Here is an 18,626-nt window from a genome sequence, read left to right as displayed (position 1 = left end):
GCCTTGGTGGTCCTAGACCAATCCTTAATTTTGGATACGTATCTTTTTACATAATATACATGAAAAGACATTCTTCAGGGAAAAGAAATCCGGATCTCAAATTGCTTTCATTTTATATCTCTGATAATCTAGACTGATGAACCAGCTTTACTCAGAGAGAGGTTAATGTCATATGCTGCACAATTAATGTTCCATACTTCTGGAAGTTTTAGAGACCTCAAATATGATTATATGTATTGATATTGGTATCCTGAGCGCAAAGGAGGGCAACAGTCTTGTGCATTCCTCCAAGGGCTGCATTACACATAATGCCCCAGGGCGCAACAGCCGTGTGCACCCTCTTTTTTCATTCCAAGAGACACTATGGAATTACAGAGGGGGCCGTGGATGCCTGTGAGACCCCTTCTGTAATAATTATAGTGGTGTTGATATGTAACACCATTAGTAACTTTAGAGGATTCACTCTCATTTATATGCCCAAATTACGGATGCAGGCACAGAGGCAAACAAGCCCTTAGGAAGTACACTGTCAGTGCGCCCTCTGGAGGGCCGAAAGAAGGACTCATGATCCCCCAGACTGCTATCTCCATTGTGGTTGATGTGATTACTATAACATCTTTCCAGAGCAGTTATCACATCAGGAAAAGCTTCTAGTAAATGTTGATGTCATGGGTTGCAAATATGTCTTCTCCTTGATGGGTATTTATCAGCTGTACTGAGCTTGCCACTGACTTTGCTTTGCGAGGAACGCTGTCTAAATGAACTAGATGGATTTTTACAGAGTACAGTTGAGTCTTTTTCTCCTACAAGTAAAAAGGCCTGTGACCCTAATCCATAATCATTGCCCACAAACTGTTAATGTTTTCCACAGCCTGATAGTAGAGGGTATCGGCCACCCTCAAGTAGGGGCACTGAGACCTTGTACTGTACTTCTCCAGGGGAGGGACTTGTTTTATATCTCCTTCTTTTATTACTTTCTGACACGCTCTATCATGTACAGTGCCATCATCTTACTCAAACGAATGACGTCTTAAAGTACAACACATTAGGGCCCATTAGGTTGTCGGCATTCTGTTTATACTAGAGCAATATATTCACTAAAGTCTTTTACCCCGGACTCTCGTACAAGTTCTCTGTCCCCATCATACTGGTTGATTGGGGTAGACAGTGGGCTACTTAGTGACCAGAATCAACAACACATCACAAAATTATTCCTAATATTAAACACTATTAAAGTGTGTTTTTTCTGATGCCTAAACAAACGTCTTCACAAGCATTCTAATCAGATGTTTTGTCTTAACCACACCCTGCAATTTTCCCAAGTTAGGTTTCAGCAGATTAAAGTTTGTCGTTTTTACCAGGGAAACATTTCCAGTAAATGCAGATAAATGCACCAAATCTATGTTTTGAAGGGAAACCTGTAACAGTTGTAATTGGTCACATGCGTAAATTCCAGATACATGGTATCTCAATATACTAATTAATGGATTCAATAAATATTGATCACCCGATCTGGGGCACTCACTTACAAATGAGTTACCAAGCACCTTCACCAATTAATGAATTCCCAAGCACAAAAAAACTTATCAATAATTTACCATGCCATCCTCAATCAGCAAACATAGTTTCCAGGCATGAAAGACTACATTACCTCATATGAAGTTGACTATGGTGGTGTCAGATTGTATTTCCATCCAAGGAACTTTTTTTGAGTGTCATAATGAGATATGTGGTGTGTTTTACATATGTTGGTAGATCTGAGAACAGCAACAGGACTTTTTTGTTTGTTACTTATTTATGAGACGTAATTAAGCAGTATTACCATATGTTGTTATTGACCACAGTGGAGTCAGAAGTACTGAGGCGTTGGCCTTTGGATAATATATTTTTTGTAAATCAGACCCTTAAAATGTGGGGTAAAACTCACAAAGTGGTACGATAGTGTATTTTACTTGCAACTATTTGGGTGCAAGGTTACAAGACTCATACCTGTTACTTTTTTGTAGTGAATGCCTAGCATTAAGGGCACAAAAAGGAACACATTTATGGGTGACATTTCAGTTGTGATATAAATCAATGTTGGTCGAAATATATTCTATTTTTAGGAACTGTCATGAGATCTGAGGTAGTTTTAACTTGTCAAAATTCTGATCCTCTTCAGGGATGCGATTAATCATGCTTGAGAAAAAACTGTTTTCTCATGAATTTCTCATCCAAATAATGGAAGTTGCTCCAGGAGCTAAAATGAGAACATACTTTCTAAAAATTCACAAACATGCTCACCAATGTGGGATAAATGCCTGACATGTTGGAAAAACATACTTCCAATAGTGTGTCAGTTGATTTCCCAGTTTTCTAATGCAGCTTCACAACAGAGTCCGCATGAACCACTAGGCCACTAATATTCTGAATTCATTCTAAAGTGAGGCACACCTGAAAACCATTTTGTTAAAATAAGAGCTGTACAATTGAAATAATTTCCTATGACCTGTTATATTAAATTAATAAAATTAGGCATTTCAGTTTTTCCATAGAAATTATGGTTACTGCTCTAGAAAGCTAACATAAAGACACATTGCTTTAAATTCTCCAACATCTTCCTCATCCATGTAAGAAAATGGTCTGGCTTGCTAAGTGAAACACAAATATCTAACATCAGTAGCAGCCTGTCACTTGACTTGCCAGTGCTGTACTACAGTTCCAACACAGAATTATAATTGAACAAAAAAGCTACATTTCTATATTCAAGACAAAAGTGAGGCACTCTTGAGCAAAGTCTTACTGCAACAGGAGCCGCTGAATTTAAAGCCTTTGCTATCCAGCAGGGCTAAGGAAATGAGCAGGATTTAGTACATAAATGAAACCTACTGGTCTGAATAATGGGAACTGAAGTATGTGTTTTAATCATCTATGGCATAATACATGCTAAAAGAGGCTATAAATACTTAATTAGAAAGATCTTAGCCTAAGATCAGAAGTTCCTATGTATATGTATTTACCAAGGCTGCCCATGTTCTGCGTTAGTTAATACTGCTACAGTATATAAATAGTTATATTTTGGTAGACATCAAAGGTTTCCTATAAAACTATTTAAATGCATGGGAGTACACTTTTAAAAAAAAGTTCAACAAGCTATTTAAAATTAAGATTTTTGCTCCCATTGACAACAAGACCCTCAAATGAGTTGCTGACTGGACAATTCATTTATTCTTTTTAGTTTTCCTACTACCTTTAGTCAGAGGTTGCAGAGGTTGTATCTACTTGTATGAAAGTGCACTAGCCACAAAATAGTTTTGTAGTCACCCGATCATAAAAAATCATAATAAGTGATAAAACTTATTTATGGATCAGTTCTGTTTTATTAATTTCTATAAAGTAAACTATGAAGGAAAAACATACAACCCTGTCATCTACAACCCAGAGGCTGGCAGCAGATGTAGATAATTAAAACATCCAACCTGCAACCTAGGAACCCCCAAGGACCTCCCTCCCCCACATACACACATAGGAGTCAAAGTATCACCACAGTATATCGCCCAGTTGATCATAACATCTCACTCCAATACCCTTATATCGCATCTCAATATCAGCCAGTGTCCTTCATATCTCCTTGTGGGGGTGGAAATTGGGCAACCTAAGGTACATGGGGTGTGTAAGCTCAATAAATTCAGAAGATAAGAGATTGATAAAGGGGGCACAAACCTTTTGGTAAGGTTCTAGTTTATGCTCATTAGTGAGCGTCAACGTTTCCATGCCCAATAGTTTGTAAAGCCATGCAGTGTAGCCTGGGATTTTATCCGAGCCCGAAAGTGAGAAGATAGTTTGGTGCAACACACACAAAGCTAGAGCCATCTATCAATCTCTGAGGGACTTGAGTATGAATGATAATTGATTTGGTGTACCTAAGAGGACTATGGGGGAAGCGTAGCATCTGCTTTGTAAAGAATAAAACTATATCATCCAGGATTCTTTCCCATTAATGGTAGAGCTTTAGCAGTTCCAAAGCAAATGCAACAGAGTGCCAGCACCCCAACATCCCCTCTAACATTCTTTAATATGCTCAGGATGGCATTTCTGTTCCTGGGCAGGGGTGCAGTACCAATAGGAAACAATCTTAGCACTAGTGTCTGTATTGTTGGAAGGTAGAGGGGGCATTTTTTTTAACCCAAAGGGCATCAGTCTGAACTGGTAATGTCCCTTAGGAGTGGAAAAAGCAGATCTCTCTTTGGCCCCCTCAGTCAATGCTATCTGCCAGTACCCTGAAGTGAGATCAACAGTACTGAGGAATTTGACAGCGCCTAGCCTGTCTACGAGCTTATCAGCTTAGGAATGGGGTGAGCGTCTGTCTTTGTGACAGAATTGAGACCCCGGTAGTCCACACAGAACCTACGTTCTGGCTTGGCACCAGGTGTGGCAGCCTTGGGTACCAGCACCACAGGGCTGGACCAGGGACTGCTGGACTTCTCAATCACCCCAAGAGCCAGCCTCTTGGCAACTTCCTCCTTGATGCTGGCCTTCACCCTGTTTGACAACCTGGAAATTTTGTTCTTTTCAGGGGGACTGTCTCCATGTAAATGTCAGAGACACACAAGTGTGTGAGTCTAGCGGTGAGGGAAAACAGGGAGTAGTACTGCTCCAGTAACTGGTAGCAGTCCCCTCGCTGGTCCAAGGTCAGGGAGTCAGAGAGTGACACCCTCCACTGAGCCATCGCCTTCTTTGGCAGAGAGGTCGGGTAGAGGTTCACTCTCCTTCTCCACACCCTCATCTGTCACCAGAAGCATGTTGACCTCAGTCCTCTCAAGATGAGGCTTCAGTCTTTTCACATGGAGCACCTTTAGGGGAATTCCTAGGGGACTGGATGCCAAGTAAGTGGCCTCCCCTTTATGCTTCTTGATCTCAAATGGGCCAGTCCAGTGGTCCTGGGGAGCTCTAGGCTTTACTGACTCCATTTCCCAAACTTTGTTGCGAGGCTGAAACTCCACCACGGTGGCCTTCTGGTCATACTAGTTTTTCATGACCTCTTGACTGGCCTCTAGGTTGCACAGCAGTGCATCTGGTTGTGGAGGGCCAACATGTAGCTGACCACATCCTGGTAGAGTTTCTTGGGGGCCTTCTCCCACCTCTTCTTTAAAATGCTTAAGGGTCCCATGAAAGGGTACCCATAGAAATGTCAAAGGTACTGAACCCTACCCCCTTCTCAAGTACCTCTTTGTAAGCAAAGAGAAGGCATGGCAAGAGGATGTCCCACTACCACCTCATAGTGTCTTGTGATCATGCCTTTCAAGGTTTTGTTGGGTCCCTCCACAAGACCACTAGACTGAGGATGACAGAGTGTGATGAACTGGTAGGTCACCCCAAATGGACTTCATGTATGCAGACATGAAGTTTGTGCGTCTGTCAGACACACTCTCCTTTGGGAACCCCACATGGGTAAAGATCCCCATTAGAGTTCTGGTCATCACCGATGCAGTCACCGTCCTCAGAGGGACTGCCTCTGGGTAGCAAGTGGCATGGTCCACCAAAATCAGAATAAACTTGTTGCCTAGGGCTGTTTTGGGGTTAAATGGACCAATGACATTGATGACCACCCTTTCAAAGGGGGTAGCAATGATGGAGAGTGAGATCAGGGGGGCCTTGAGCCTTTTCCCTGTTTTCCCACTTGACTCGCAGGTGGGACAGGACCTACAGAATGCATCTGAGGTTGTCCACATTCAGGGCCAAGAAAAGTGGGTGACAAGCCTGGTGAAGGTCTTGTATTGCCCTAAATGTCCTGACAGGGGAATGTTGTGAGCCAGGCCCAGTAAGAAGGCCTGGTAACACTGGGGGTCCACTAGCACACATGGTGCCCCAGCCTCTGGTACCTTATGCTCACTGTAAAGGAGATCATTCTGCCAATAATAAGGTGATCACCAGAGGCTTCACCTGCTGCTTGAGCTGAGAACTGTTGCCTCAAACCCTCAAGAGTGGGGCACTCTTTCTGCGCCTTGCAGAATTCTTCCCTGGTGGGCCCACCCTAAACTTGCCAGCCAGCAAACTCAGGTAGGTCAAGTAGGGCAGCAATGTCCTCCCCGTTTGGCTCAGGTGCTTCCTCCCCAGGGACCCCGTCAACCACTGCAGGAACTTTTAGGACCGGTTTTCTGAACCCCTTCCTCCTCTCCTTGGCAGCTGTCTGGGACGTTCTTCCAGGCTCCAGACGCCCATGACTCCCCCTCCTGGGCAGCCATGGACCTTGTGGTCATGCAGACCCACTCAGGCAATTCCAACATTTCCAAGTGAGACCTTCGCTCTACCTCCCTCCAGGTAGTGTGCTCAAAGTCATTGCCTAATAGTCAATCAACAGGCATGGCCAGACTCACAGCTAATTTCAGAGTACCAGAGTCCCCCCCACCCCCCACTTAAAGGAAATCAGAGCTACTGGTAGGTGGATCTCAGGATTGTCAGCAACTATGTCTTGGTGGAATGTGTTTGGTAGGACCTGCTCTGATGACACCAGCTGACCCCTGACAGTAGTCATGCTGGCTCCTGTGTCAAGCAGAGCTTCCACCCGTTGCCATTGATGGTGACCCACTGCCTATACTTGGAAGTATTTGCAGGCATGTGCGCTTTTGGTATCATCTCTGCACCCCCCAGGCGCACTAGGGATACCTTTATCTGATGCCCAAAACTAACAGGGACTACCTCCTCCCCAAGCGCTACACCAGCCAATCTAGGTGTCTGCCCTCCAGTGGGGCACTGTGCCCTCTTGGGACACTTGGAGTCACCCTTAGAGTGACCATACATAATGCACTCTATGCATTGGGGAACAAACCTCACTGTCTTGATGTCTAAGAACCCTTTCTTGTTAGACACAGACTGGGACTGGTTACCACTATTCCCTTGGGAATTATTTTGGGGGCCATTTGAGAACTCCTTATTTTTAAGTTTTTCTCTGCCCTCTTTCTCCTTGTGGGAACCCTGACCACCTTTGTTGGTGTCCCTGCAGATACCTTTTTGGACACCCTGCTGCTAGCCCAAAGGTCTGCCTCCTCAGCAGGCTTCTTGGGATAAGTTAACTTACTGTCAATCAGTTGCTAGTGCAACTACGTAAAGCAAATACTGAGCATATGCTCTCTCAGGATCAGATTATATAAACTCATATAATCATTTACTTTACTGCCCACACCCATCCATTCAGTGCCTTGCTAAAAGATTTATAAAAGTCTACCCAAGTTTGGTTGGAGAGTTTGGTACTGTCCGTAAATTTCCAGTGATACTATTCAGGGGTCAGTCTAAACTTGGCAATTAAAATGGCTTTCATGAGCGTGTACGTGTTCTGGTCCTGAAATTCTAAAGTGAGAAGTGTGTCCCTCCCAAGTATTGGCATATGTTTTCACAAGCCCGTTCCCCATTGCTCTTCAGGAACCCCATGAGCACTCAGTGCAACTTCATAAGCAGCAAACCACTTGTCAATATCATCTCCCACCACATAACTTAGCACCACATCTTTGGGTATACAAACATTTTTGTCTTCAGCAGGTCCAGTATGTATGCTGCCACCATCACTGCTGGACTCGGACTAGATTTGATCTCCAGCTCTTTCAGACTCAGTTCATGAGCCAGAAGTAGTATCTTTTCAGCCAAGGCTCTCTCAGCTGCAGCCTCAGCTTGTTTAGCTTCTCTCTAAACTTTGGCTCTTCTCTCCTCTGTCTCCATGTTTAATCTGGCCAACTGCAGCTGAAACTCTCTTTCCTCCCTCCTTTCCTCTTTGGTCACGCTATGAGCGTGATACACTGTTCCGTGGTTTAGCAGGGGACACAGATCCAGGGGTGTCATCCCCCACTGCTGTTGGCAAATCCTCTGGAGAGCCATTCTCTTGCTCTCCCAACTCAACATTCTCTTGTGAACAGGCTTCTACACAGTCCCTAAGTGCCTTGGTACTTCTCCTTCTTGGAGGCACCCCAGGTAGGTACTCCCATCCCCTTGAAGAATTTTTTCAGCTAGGTCAAACTCTCTGGCTCCTCCCTGAGACCCAGCTAGAGACTTGTTGTATAGGATTAGATTAAAATGTCAAGCAGGAAAATTGCAGCCAAAAAATACCAAATCAAATTGACCTTTAACTGAGTGTAGGTAGTATACACATATCAATTGTATGTCTCTGCACAAACACAAGTCCTATCCTCACTGCTGATTAACAATGTTGGCAGAGGTATACACCCTTGTCGAAGTAGGGACTACAATCCTAGTCAGGGTAAGTCACACACAATCCAAATTATCCTGTGCCCACCATCTGGTAGCTTGGCATTGAGCAGTTAGGCTTAACTTAGAAGGCAATGTGTAAAGTATTTGTGCAATAAATCATAAAGTAACACAGTGAAAACACCACAAAAATACACCACACATGTTTAGAAAAATATTTGATATTTATCTGAATAAAATAAGGTCAAAACAATAAAGATTTAATAAGCACAAGTTGATATATCACTTTTGCAAGTTTAAAAAGAGTCTTAAATCTTAGAAATCAACAGTTGATTACACGAGGTACCTGGTTTGCATCAGAAATAACATGCAAGGAGACTGCAGAGGATGAGATGCATGGAAAAATAAGGTGTGTGTCAGATTTTCCAACACAGCACGGCCATTGCGTTGTTTCTTTCCATGTTGCAAAGGACTTGCATTGTTTTTCGTTGAGCAGTCTTGGTTCCTCAGTGCGATGCGGGGATATTTTTGACACCGAGGTAGGGAAATCCTGGGCATGCTGGAAGAAGTCACAGGTGTTGCGTCTATCCGGGAGGGCGATGCATCACATTTTCTGTTGCACAGCAGGCGCTGCATTGATTTTCCACTCGGAGAATTGGCTGCTTCGTTCTGGTTTGGCTGTACGTTGATCCAGTAGGGTGGTGCGTCAAATTTTCAGTCGCAATGCAGGTGATGCGTCGAATTTCCACTCGGAAAGTCGGGCTGTGTCGTTCCGGTTCAGCTGTGCGGAGATTCCTTGGTTGCAAGGCAGGCTGTGTCGCATAGGTCCTCATTATGCTAATGAGACAACTGGATTTGGGCAGTAGGATCACATGGATTGTGGGTACTGATTACAATTCCATACCAGGTGACACCTGTCGGCCTAATCTGGGGTTTCAGACTAACTAGCAGTGCCTCATACCTGGCCGAGATGATTGTGGCAACTGGGCACATGGCAAGATAGACTCCTCAAGGAATTGTGGTAATTAGATCACATCCCTTTCTCTCAGTTGCCAAAAGTCTAAATCAGGCAAAGACAACAGAGGCAGAATATAGTTCAATAAGCATTTATTGAAATAACTGCATCTTAGATAAAAGTGTGTGCATAGCATTAACTGGAATGATAAAACACAATGAAAGCAAGCATGTGACTAGAAATGTAAAACACAAAAGCAGTCCTACCATACTTTCAAAAAGGGGGATGGATCTATAATCCTCCTGCCTATGCTAAGTATGAGCACATCATACTAAGCCTAATCTGTCCTTTGGGTTTCCCCCGGGAGAACATCATCCCTCATACCTGGAGAAGAAGCCTGTAGTCTAGAAAGACATCGTACCCATATGGATCAGGGGCTTGACTATCTAAGCAGGTAGCTGTAGCGAAGCAATCAGCAATCAATAATCAGCATACAGTTGTGGTTATCTGGCTAGAATCTCCTTCTAATGCGTTTGGGACAAAGGAGTTTTTTATAATAAAACAGTTGACATTCTAAGAAATAGTCCACATGTATGAATGCAGGTTTTTCTGTGAATGTTGGAGACACAGCATATCATGTTTGTCAGCAATCCTATCAAACTGTAGTCTTGCAGAGAGTACAAGGTGTCTACTAAGAGCATACTGTTTTTCTAGGCTAAAGGATAGTGTGATAGTAATAATAAAACATCACCGCAAAAGTGGCTCCTGCTAGAAAAATAAAACCATGCTGATTAAAATGTAAAGCACAGCTGCAGGCAGAGGTAGCTAAAATAACGTCTATAAAATATGGCTTAAATAACTATATAACAGCTGTGGGTCATTTCCAGCAGGCTGTGTGTCGATTTTTGGCACACAAGGAGTTTCCTGAAGAGACAAAGTATTTTTTGCTCTGAGACTTCAGAAAACAAGAGGCAAGCTCAATCCAAGCCCTTGAAGAGCACTTCTCAGAAAATTCAGAGGTCAGCAGGGCAGCAGTCCTTCTCAGCAAAGCATTCCACATGAGTCCTGGCAGTCCCTCTTGACAGGTTGCAGATCCAGGTCCAGAAGTGTCTGAATTGGTGGGGTCACAGACCCAGTTTATATACCCCAAAACGTCTTTGAAGTGGGGGAGACTTCAAAGGGTGGTTTTGAAGTGCACAAGTTCCCCTTTCTGTACAGGTCTGTCTGCCAGGGTCCCAAGTAAGGGGTTTGGCAGTCCATTGTGTGAGAGAAGGCCACCAACCTTTAAAATATAAGTGTCAGGCCCTCCACCCTTCCAGCCCAGAAAGACCCATTCATTATGCATATGACTGCAGGTGTGACTGAGTGCCCTGTGTTTGTGGTTGTCTGGGTGAAATGCACAAGAAAGCTATCAACCAGCCCAGCACAGACGTTGATTGGAGACTGTAAGGCACAGATGGATTTTAAGTGCAGAGAAATTCTCACTTTCTAAAAGTGGCATTTCTAAAATAGTAAGATAAAATCCAACCTCACTAATAAGCAGGAATTTCTATTACTATTTTGGCCATACTAAATATGACCTGCTTACCCCTTTCTAATCAGTAACCATCACTCAAATAGTATATGAGGGTAGTCCTAACGCTAGTCTATGAAAGGAGCAGGCCTCACAGTAGCGGAAAACGAATTTAGGAGTTTTCCACAACCAGGACATATAAAACACACATATACATGGCCTGCCTTTTACCATAGCACCCTGCCCTATGGGTTACCTACAGCCTACCTTAGTGGTGACTTATATAGAGAAAAAGGGGAGTTTAAGACTTGGCAAGTACTTTTAAATGCCAAGTTGAAGTGGCAGTGAAACTGCACACAGAGGCTTTGCAGTGGCAGGTCTGAGACATGGTTAAGGGGCTACTTATGTGGGTGGCTCAATCAGTGCTGCAGGCCCATTACTAGCATTCAATTTGCGGGGCCTGGACACATGTAGTGCACTTTACTAGGGACTTACAAGTAAATCAAATATGCCAATTGGGAATTAACCAATGTTACCATGTTTAAGGGAGAGAGCATATGCACTTTAGCACTGGTTAGCAGTGTCCTAAAACCAGTTAAAACAGTGTAAGAAAAGTGGAGGGAGGTAGGCAAAAAGTTGGGGGGATGACCACCCTAAGGCTGTCAGGTCTAACAGGCGTGCTACGTGCTGTTTGTCGTGCCTAGGAGAAAATGTCCTCCCATTCTTTGTGTCTAAGAGTCCGCTCTAATTCAGGTTCCTAATGCATGTGTCCTGTGCATTTCTCATGTGGGGAGGGCTGGGTTAAGAGGTTGAACAATTCCGTTATCAGGCGACTGTCTTTGTCCTCTAAGTACATCCAATTCTCAAATGGTGTCAACTGTCTATATGCAAATGGCTTATTGGTAGGATGCATCACCCATTGCCTAATCAGCAACTAAGTATACAGAAGATTATACTTGGTTTTTAATCTGTCAAAGGGGATGATCCCTTCTGTGTTCAACAGGCTACCAATTATTTTGCAACCTGTACTTTGCCACCATATGAAGCGGTTGAGTTGAAGGCCCTGAGGGCAAAATCTGGATGAGTATGAATAGGGATCATTGGTGATGGGTATGTTGTAAGCCCCTTATGTACAGCAAGTTTATCTCAGACTGTCAACATGGTCCTAGTGCAAACTGCGAGCCCTGTGCTGTCAGGGCAACTAGGGAACCTTCCACATGTGTATACCCACAATTACCTTGTCCATGAATCACCTGTGCTTCTCACAGGATCCTTTCTGACTCACTTTACCATATTCGTGAGGTGTGGTGCCTGAGGGTATTGTGTGATGTTAAACATTTTTAAGGCAGTGATTAGACCTAACCATGGGAGCTGGTAATGCCACCAGGTGGATAAGTCTGCCTTCACTTGTCCAAGGAACGAGCAGCAGTTATTTTTGGCCCTTTTGGAAACCATGGTAGTGATTTGCATGCTAAGTTAGGAAAGGCCCATGTGATTGGACATTGAGCACACAGCTACTCTTGATGTGCCCGGGGTATTGTGGTTAAGGCACCAGGCACAGGTGCTAAAGTCCCCCCAGTCCCAAGAGAGAAGGGGGTAAATCAATAAATCTGTGCTCCAGTCACAGTTTGCAGTCTCACCCTTCCCTTACAATATGGCAGCTGTAAGTGGGGCACAAATCTCCACAGAAGCCACCTTGATGCATCATCCCATGTAGCTGGGCTGCTGTAGAAGACTCCAGCGCCCAGCTGGCTGGGTGTGTGGTATATCAAGATCACACTGAAGGCCCAAATCATGCAACCCCCTACCCCTCACTGTCAGATCAGGCATCCAGGAGAGGGATGGGCACTGCAATCAGCATTGGTAGACACTGGAACTGCTGTTACTTAGGACAGACCGCTGGCTAAAATACCTGTGCCCTCACTGGCATGGCATCTGAAGTCTGCTGTGCACCAAGGGGTGGACAGATCTCCAGCACGGCTGCTAAATTCTGGCTGAGGCTGTGTCTGCCATACTCTGTTGCTGTGGGTGCCCCCGATGGGCATCTACCTGGGCACCAAGAGTTGATGGCAGTCCCAATAGCTGCCTCTCCACTGCCTTGAAGCCACTATGGCCGGGCGCAGATCACTTGTGTATCATGCTGCAGGTGATAAGGCAGGAGTGTTGTGAAACCCAAGACCGTGACGCCATTCCCAGGATCAGCCTCGGATCCAGCTGTTAGGTGACTCTTCGATGGTCCTGGGCATACCTTCAACCAATCGTTTGGACAGCAGCCTCATTTTTACCTCAACGCAGCCCAGAAGCTGCCGTGCTTGCTTAGTCACAGGGGCTTTCCCCAACTCCCAGGGCACTGCGGTAGCCACCACACCTGTCTTAGAACCTCTCAGGACCTAGCCCTAAGCATAGTCGAAGGACAGGCGGACAGAGGAGTGCAAGGCACAACTTATGCACCTGCCATGTTTCCGATGCCCCTTTAAACATATTTATTAATATATATTTAGTGCCTATAAAATGTGTGCTATATAAGTTATAAACAACTGCATTCTAAGTTAATTAAACATTTTAAAATAAGTAATACTGTAAATCTGGCAGAAAAATTAAACTTCTACTTTAAAACTCAATGAAAACTCTCTCAGAGTACCCAATTTTCACAGACTTAGAACAAGTTAAACATAGTATGCAAATAAACTGCAAGGGATGTTTTTTGGGCTCATTGTTTCCAGGAAATTCTTGCTACAGAGGTAAACATTTTAATCAACAAATTCAGCCTTCTACCCAGGAAAGTGGATGGTCCGTATCCTATCATCTCCAGCAGCATATCTCTCAGGGTAGGCACCTTCTGTGAGCTAGGCACACATTCTAGGTCATACTCAGATACATTGGGAAGAGAGCACAGCGTTATGTGAGTTAAAAAAATGAAATGACTCGTCTAAGGCATTAGCTATGAATCTTCTGGGTAGATATTAACAGCATGTTTGGTAATATTTTATTCCTACATGCGATGCCCAACCATACAGTTGTAAAATAATTTTATATTTTCACTTTTTTTCCAGAGACCATGCTAAATCAATATATTTTGAGTTAGGAAAATACGAATGCGCTAAAAAAACAAGATAGGTACGTAACACAATGAAGAAAAATACAGGGTAGTTTAAAAATGGTAATCAAGGGCAGAATGAAATTCCTTGTAACGTGAGAGTTTTCGTCTCCACACGATTAGAAATCATCTCACCATTGGTGTTTAAAACATGACAATACTAACTGAAACTAGACACAATAAGAATTACTTAACTCTGATTCTCACATTTTTATTTTCCCTTTTTTTTACAATTTCTTGTAAACATGAAGCTTCAATTACACAGACTGTTTAATTAGGAGTTAAGAAAAAATACAGTTTTTGAATCGTTTCGATTTGATGCATTGTTCTAAGTATGCCAGCACTTGTTAGGTATACCGGATATTTCAGCAAATGTCTGATTGCCAAAATGATTACTTGAAATTGTAAATGTAATATTGGTATTCGTAGTTCTATGTGTGATATTACCATGCCTCTTGTAACAGATTCCAGTTATAGTTCCTAAAACACGAGGAGAATGGTGACTTTCTACAGTTCACTTTGGTCCTTATACCCTGGTCAATATTTTTGCTTAGTCATCGTGCATGACAGAGCGCAGATACTTTAGGTGATCGTGTATACAGGAGTCCACTTTCATTGAATAACCTCCAAAGGTAGCCAAAAAAGATCCACAAAAACCTCAATTTCCAATGAACTTCTAAATCAGCTATTATTACTAACCACTACAATGGGCCATAATATAGATTGTGAAGCTCAATCGGTGTCACACAGTGATAGGAAATAAAATGATTCATGAGCAGCCGTTGCAGAAAGGAAATACATAACACAACCCCCACTCACATAAGGTGAAGTGAAGTAGCATAATGTAAAGTAATATAACATTATACATCTTTAACATATGACCTTGAGGTAAACTTTTCTTATGTCGTCACATTTTCCACCCAACACCACTGACTTGAACACTACTGTTACAGACATTAATGAATATATGTGTTGTAGCAACGTGCCCTTTGCTTCTCACTTGATCATAGATAACTAACTGATTAGAGTGGACAATCACAGAGCAGATGGGTTATCCAGAAATTCAACTTTGTTTTAGACTTTTTTCCAAGGCACAAATCAAGACTACGCAGATACAACAGAAAGGACAGGGGTAATACACACATCTCTAGAAATAGCCATATTGAATTGCCATTATTGGTATACATTGTGAAGCATAGGTATGTGAAATTTGTTTTTTTCTATTTGTTACTCCAACTGGTTTCTTGCAAAGTCCCTTAGATAACTAATATTCTGCCTTGCAATCTGAACCATTCAGGCAGTGGACATGACCTATAGGTTTGTCTAAGCAAAACTATCATAACCCCTTCCTCCTCTAGTCATAACCAATGGCGTCTGAGAAGAAGGGACCCACATTTCCAACTAAGTGGGAAGTCTAGAAGAAAGGGGTGACTTGTCATCTAATGCAGTGCTGTTGACAGATAACACTATGTAGTTGAATAGATGTAGTGCAAGAAGGGAGGTATAGGCCTTCTTGAAGAATTTCTCATACAGTGTCTCAGCAACTAAATTCCTTAAAACTTACTATACAGCACATATTCTGGAATCTGTTTCACCAAGAAAAAAATTAAGAAGATATTTTAAGGCTCCAGATGCAAAATGAAATTATAATGCTGAGAATCTTGCACTACACAGACCAATAAATGAACCACAAAGGTCTAAATGAGGACCTGCCCTTTATCTAGGGTCAAATGAATGGATATGCATGAGAGAAAGGAAAGTCTTGAAGAGGAGTTTTACTCAATTTAGACCACATACATTTCCTATGAGAAAAGGTATGATAGAAAATAGGAACTTGAGGGGAGTACCTGTGTCCTACCAGGGATCTACAGTGAAACCCAATGTCCTCTCAACTCCAATGTTAGCCTCAGTTAGTACAACAGACCTCAATGGCACCAAGTGGCAATGATGAAGTGTTAACATTAGAAATGCTATAATAAGTTATCAAACAAATGTTCCTTGGTTGGGAAGGAACAGCAAAGGGCTAGGAGAGAGGGGATAAGGTTGTAGTATAGACAGATGCTGCCACCATCAATAATGTAGAAATAAAGTGGTTGTAGCACAAGAAATATCACTTCAAAGTTCTCTCCCTATTTAGGAATGCAAATGCTATTTCTGTAGCACAAACCTATCCAAGAAGTAGTGGAGCAATGTATATGGTCAAAGACAATCAAAGTCAACAAGGAAGAGGAGAGGAAGCTGGGTTGTGATTCATTAATGTATTGTGATGTAGTATTGCAAGTGTATGGTAGCTGTATTTATATAGCGCTTGCTACCACTGACAAGGCGTCAAAGTGCTTTTCGGCAAGTAGCATGCTACTCCGGAACCAAAAAAAGATTAAAATAGGGAAGAAGAAGTTAATTTGAGCGGTGGACATGTATGCTTGTTAGTTGCATTGAATAGTATAATGAAGGGATAGAATAGTGAAGAGTCTAGAAACTGTTATTTGGGAGATCATAGTAGTAAGATGAGGTTTGGGATGTGTACAAGAAGAGGTGGAGGAGGGAAGGGTCTCCCTCTAGAAAGGGATTAGGGAGATCATAGTTGTAAAATCAGTTTGGGAAGAGTCAAAGGAGGGATATGTGAGGGAAGAATTTAGAAAGCATTGTTTGGGAGATTTTAGTGGTAAAAATAAGTTTGGGGTGGGTCAAGGAAGGAAGAGTCTAGAAAGGGTTACTTTGCAGAGCACACTAGTAGAATGAGGTTTGGGATGAGTCAGAGTGTAGGTACAGGCCATACTGGGAGAGGTATTGGGTGGGACGGAGTAGTGCACTGGAGAGAGTCTAAGGTTTTTTTTGTCCTTCTACAGTAAGAGTAAAGTAGGACATACATGTATAATGAAGAAAATATATTAAGATGTACAATTGTAAACACTCAGAAATTCAAGTGTTGCTATCCTTGAAGCTAATTTGTGTAATTTTATAACTTTATTTCATTTTGAGTTTATATTTTCTTTTTAATAGTGAAGCACTTGCAGATAAATAGTTATGATAATATTTACATATTGTGAAAGATAAATAGAACAGAGACCCATAAGCATCAAATCAAATGTATTTAACTATGCAGCAACGTATATACTTGTTAAAAATAGCATTTTATATATATATATAAATATAAATAAATAACTATAAGCAATATGTGTATTTGCTAAATTGACCTAAAGAATATCTATATATTAAAAACATGGTTATTATACATCTTTGTGCAAAGAAATCTACATATCTAGACACATACAAATAATCAAATGATAAATTTTTACATGCAAAGGGTTATACTGTACATTAGTGTTCGAGTATGGTGGTTATGGAGAAAAGAGCCAACTCTTGAGTAGTCCTCTGAAGCTAAGATAGTTTCCATGGATCTTATGTTTGGGGGCAATGGATTCTATAGTTTGGCTGCTTAAACAGAAACAGATGTACCACCTTTGTTTTTTCTTGTGTGGTGGGTTTTACAGGTGAGGTGCCAATCAGGAGCAGAGGTTCCGCTGCTTAATGTATTTGGTGACTTTAGCTCTGATGAAAAGCGGGTCGGTTCCATGCATTGCTTTGTGTGTGATACAAAGCAGCTTGAAGGTGGACCTTTTGACAAGCGGTAAATAATGTAACACCCACAAGCCAGGGAAGATGTGGGCTTGTGGCTTTGCTTGTAGAAGTAGTGTGGCAGCAGATTTCTGAATTTGTTGTAGTCTTTTCATAGTTGATAAAGATGATACATGGTGGAGGTCGTTGGCATAATCACATTTAGACACTACAAGAGAGACAGTAGAATAGACCTTGTGTGAAAATGCCAGGTAAGGTAAGATGTGTCACAGAGTATTCATAAAAATGAAGCTTGATCTTGCTAATTTGTACACATAGCCATTCACAGATAATTAGGAGTCCATAGTAATTCCAAGGCTTTTTCCTTTCGTAGATACTTTAGTAGGTAGTCCCAGATTGTCAGGCCAGACGCACAATTGACCACAATTTGTACAATCACCACGTTAGTATTTCAGTTTTAGAAGAGTTCAGTTTGTTATGGCTCCCTTTCATCCACTGATCAACAACTCTGAGGCAACTGAAGGTTTTTGAGCTTCCAATGTCTGTGGGGCTTTCCAGTTCTTTAAAGATTTCTTTAACTATTTTGTAAATTTGAGAAGCGTTAGGATGATCCTGATGAATATGGGGATGTTGTTCCATTTCCTGAGTATATAGATGGAAAAGGTCTGCTGCCTTGTTTTTTTTCTTTTTTACCCTTCTTAGTCTGCTGTCTGATGATGTCATGGCTGTCAGTGAGTAGAGCTCCACCAGGGCTGGTGAGCTTTTATGCAAGGTAAGTGAGAGTGCTGGTCACAGTAGCTTTGTAAATGATGCAGCTGGTTTTGAACTTGGTGCTGGTCAGCAAGGGGAACCAATGGAGTTCCACCAGGGTGAGGTGATGTGATCATATTTCTGAAGGCCCTGAATAAGACATTCTGCAGCATGTAGGGTGCTCCTAAGGGTTGCCAGTGGGTAGCCAGAGGCCACGAAGCACGGAATTGCCAACAGCCAGTTTTGAGAGTATAACAGCTCAAACAGGAAGCCTCTTTCAAGAAAACATTTTTGACTTCCTTTAGAAGAGAGGGCTGATACCAGATAATTTCTATTTTTTTGGCAATGTGTTCTTTGAAGGTGAGGTTGGTGTCCCAGGCAAATTCAAGTGACTTGGCATTTGGTGAAAGCTGGGGGTTGAAGCTGTCAAGGATCATATCAGTGAGCCAGGTTTGTATTGTACCTTTTTTATTGCTCTTGGTAAATATCAGGAATTCTCTATTGGTTGGGTTGAGGTTCAGGTAGGTGCAGAGCATCTGAATTATGTGTAAACTGTG

The 18,626-nt window shown here is 42.4% G+C and overlaps 1 protein-coding gene across 1 annotated transcript in view; it reads right to left on the bottom strand.

Annotated features, from left to right (window-relative positions):
• Positions 1–18,626, bottom strand: part of ARAP2 (ArfGAP with RhoGAP domain, ankyrin repeat and PH domain 2) — a 1,093,539-nt gene that overhangs the window by 10,885 nt on the left and 1,064,028 nt on the right. The gene's annotated exons all lie outside the window — the stretch shown is intronic.

Source organism: Pleurodeles waltl, chromosome 1_2 (genome assembly GCF_031143425.1).
Source record: "Pleurodeles waltl isolate 20211129_DDA chromosome 1_2, aPleWal1.hap1.20221129, whole genome shotgun sequence".
Classification (NCBI taxonomy): Eukaryota; Metazoa; Chordata; class Amphibia; order Caudata; family Salamandridae; genus Pleurodeles; species Pleurodeles waltl.
The sequence above is the reverse complement of the archived record's forward strand: the minus strand, read 5'-3'. Positions and strand labels throughout refer to the sequence as shown.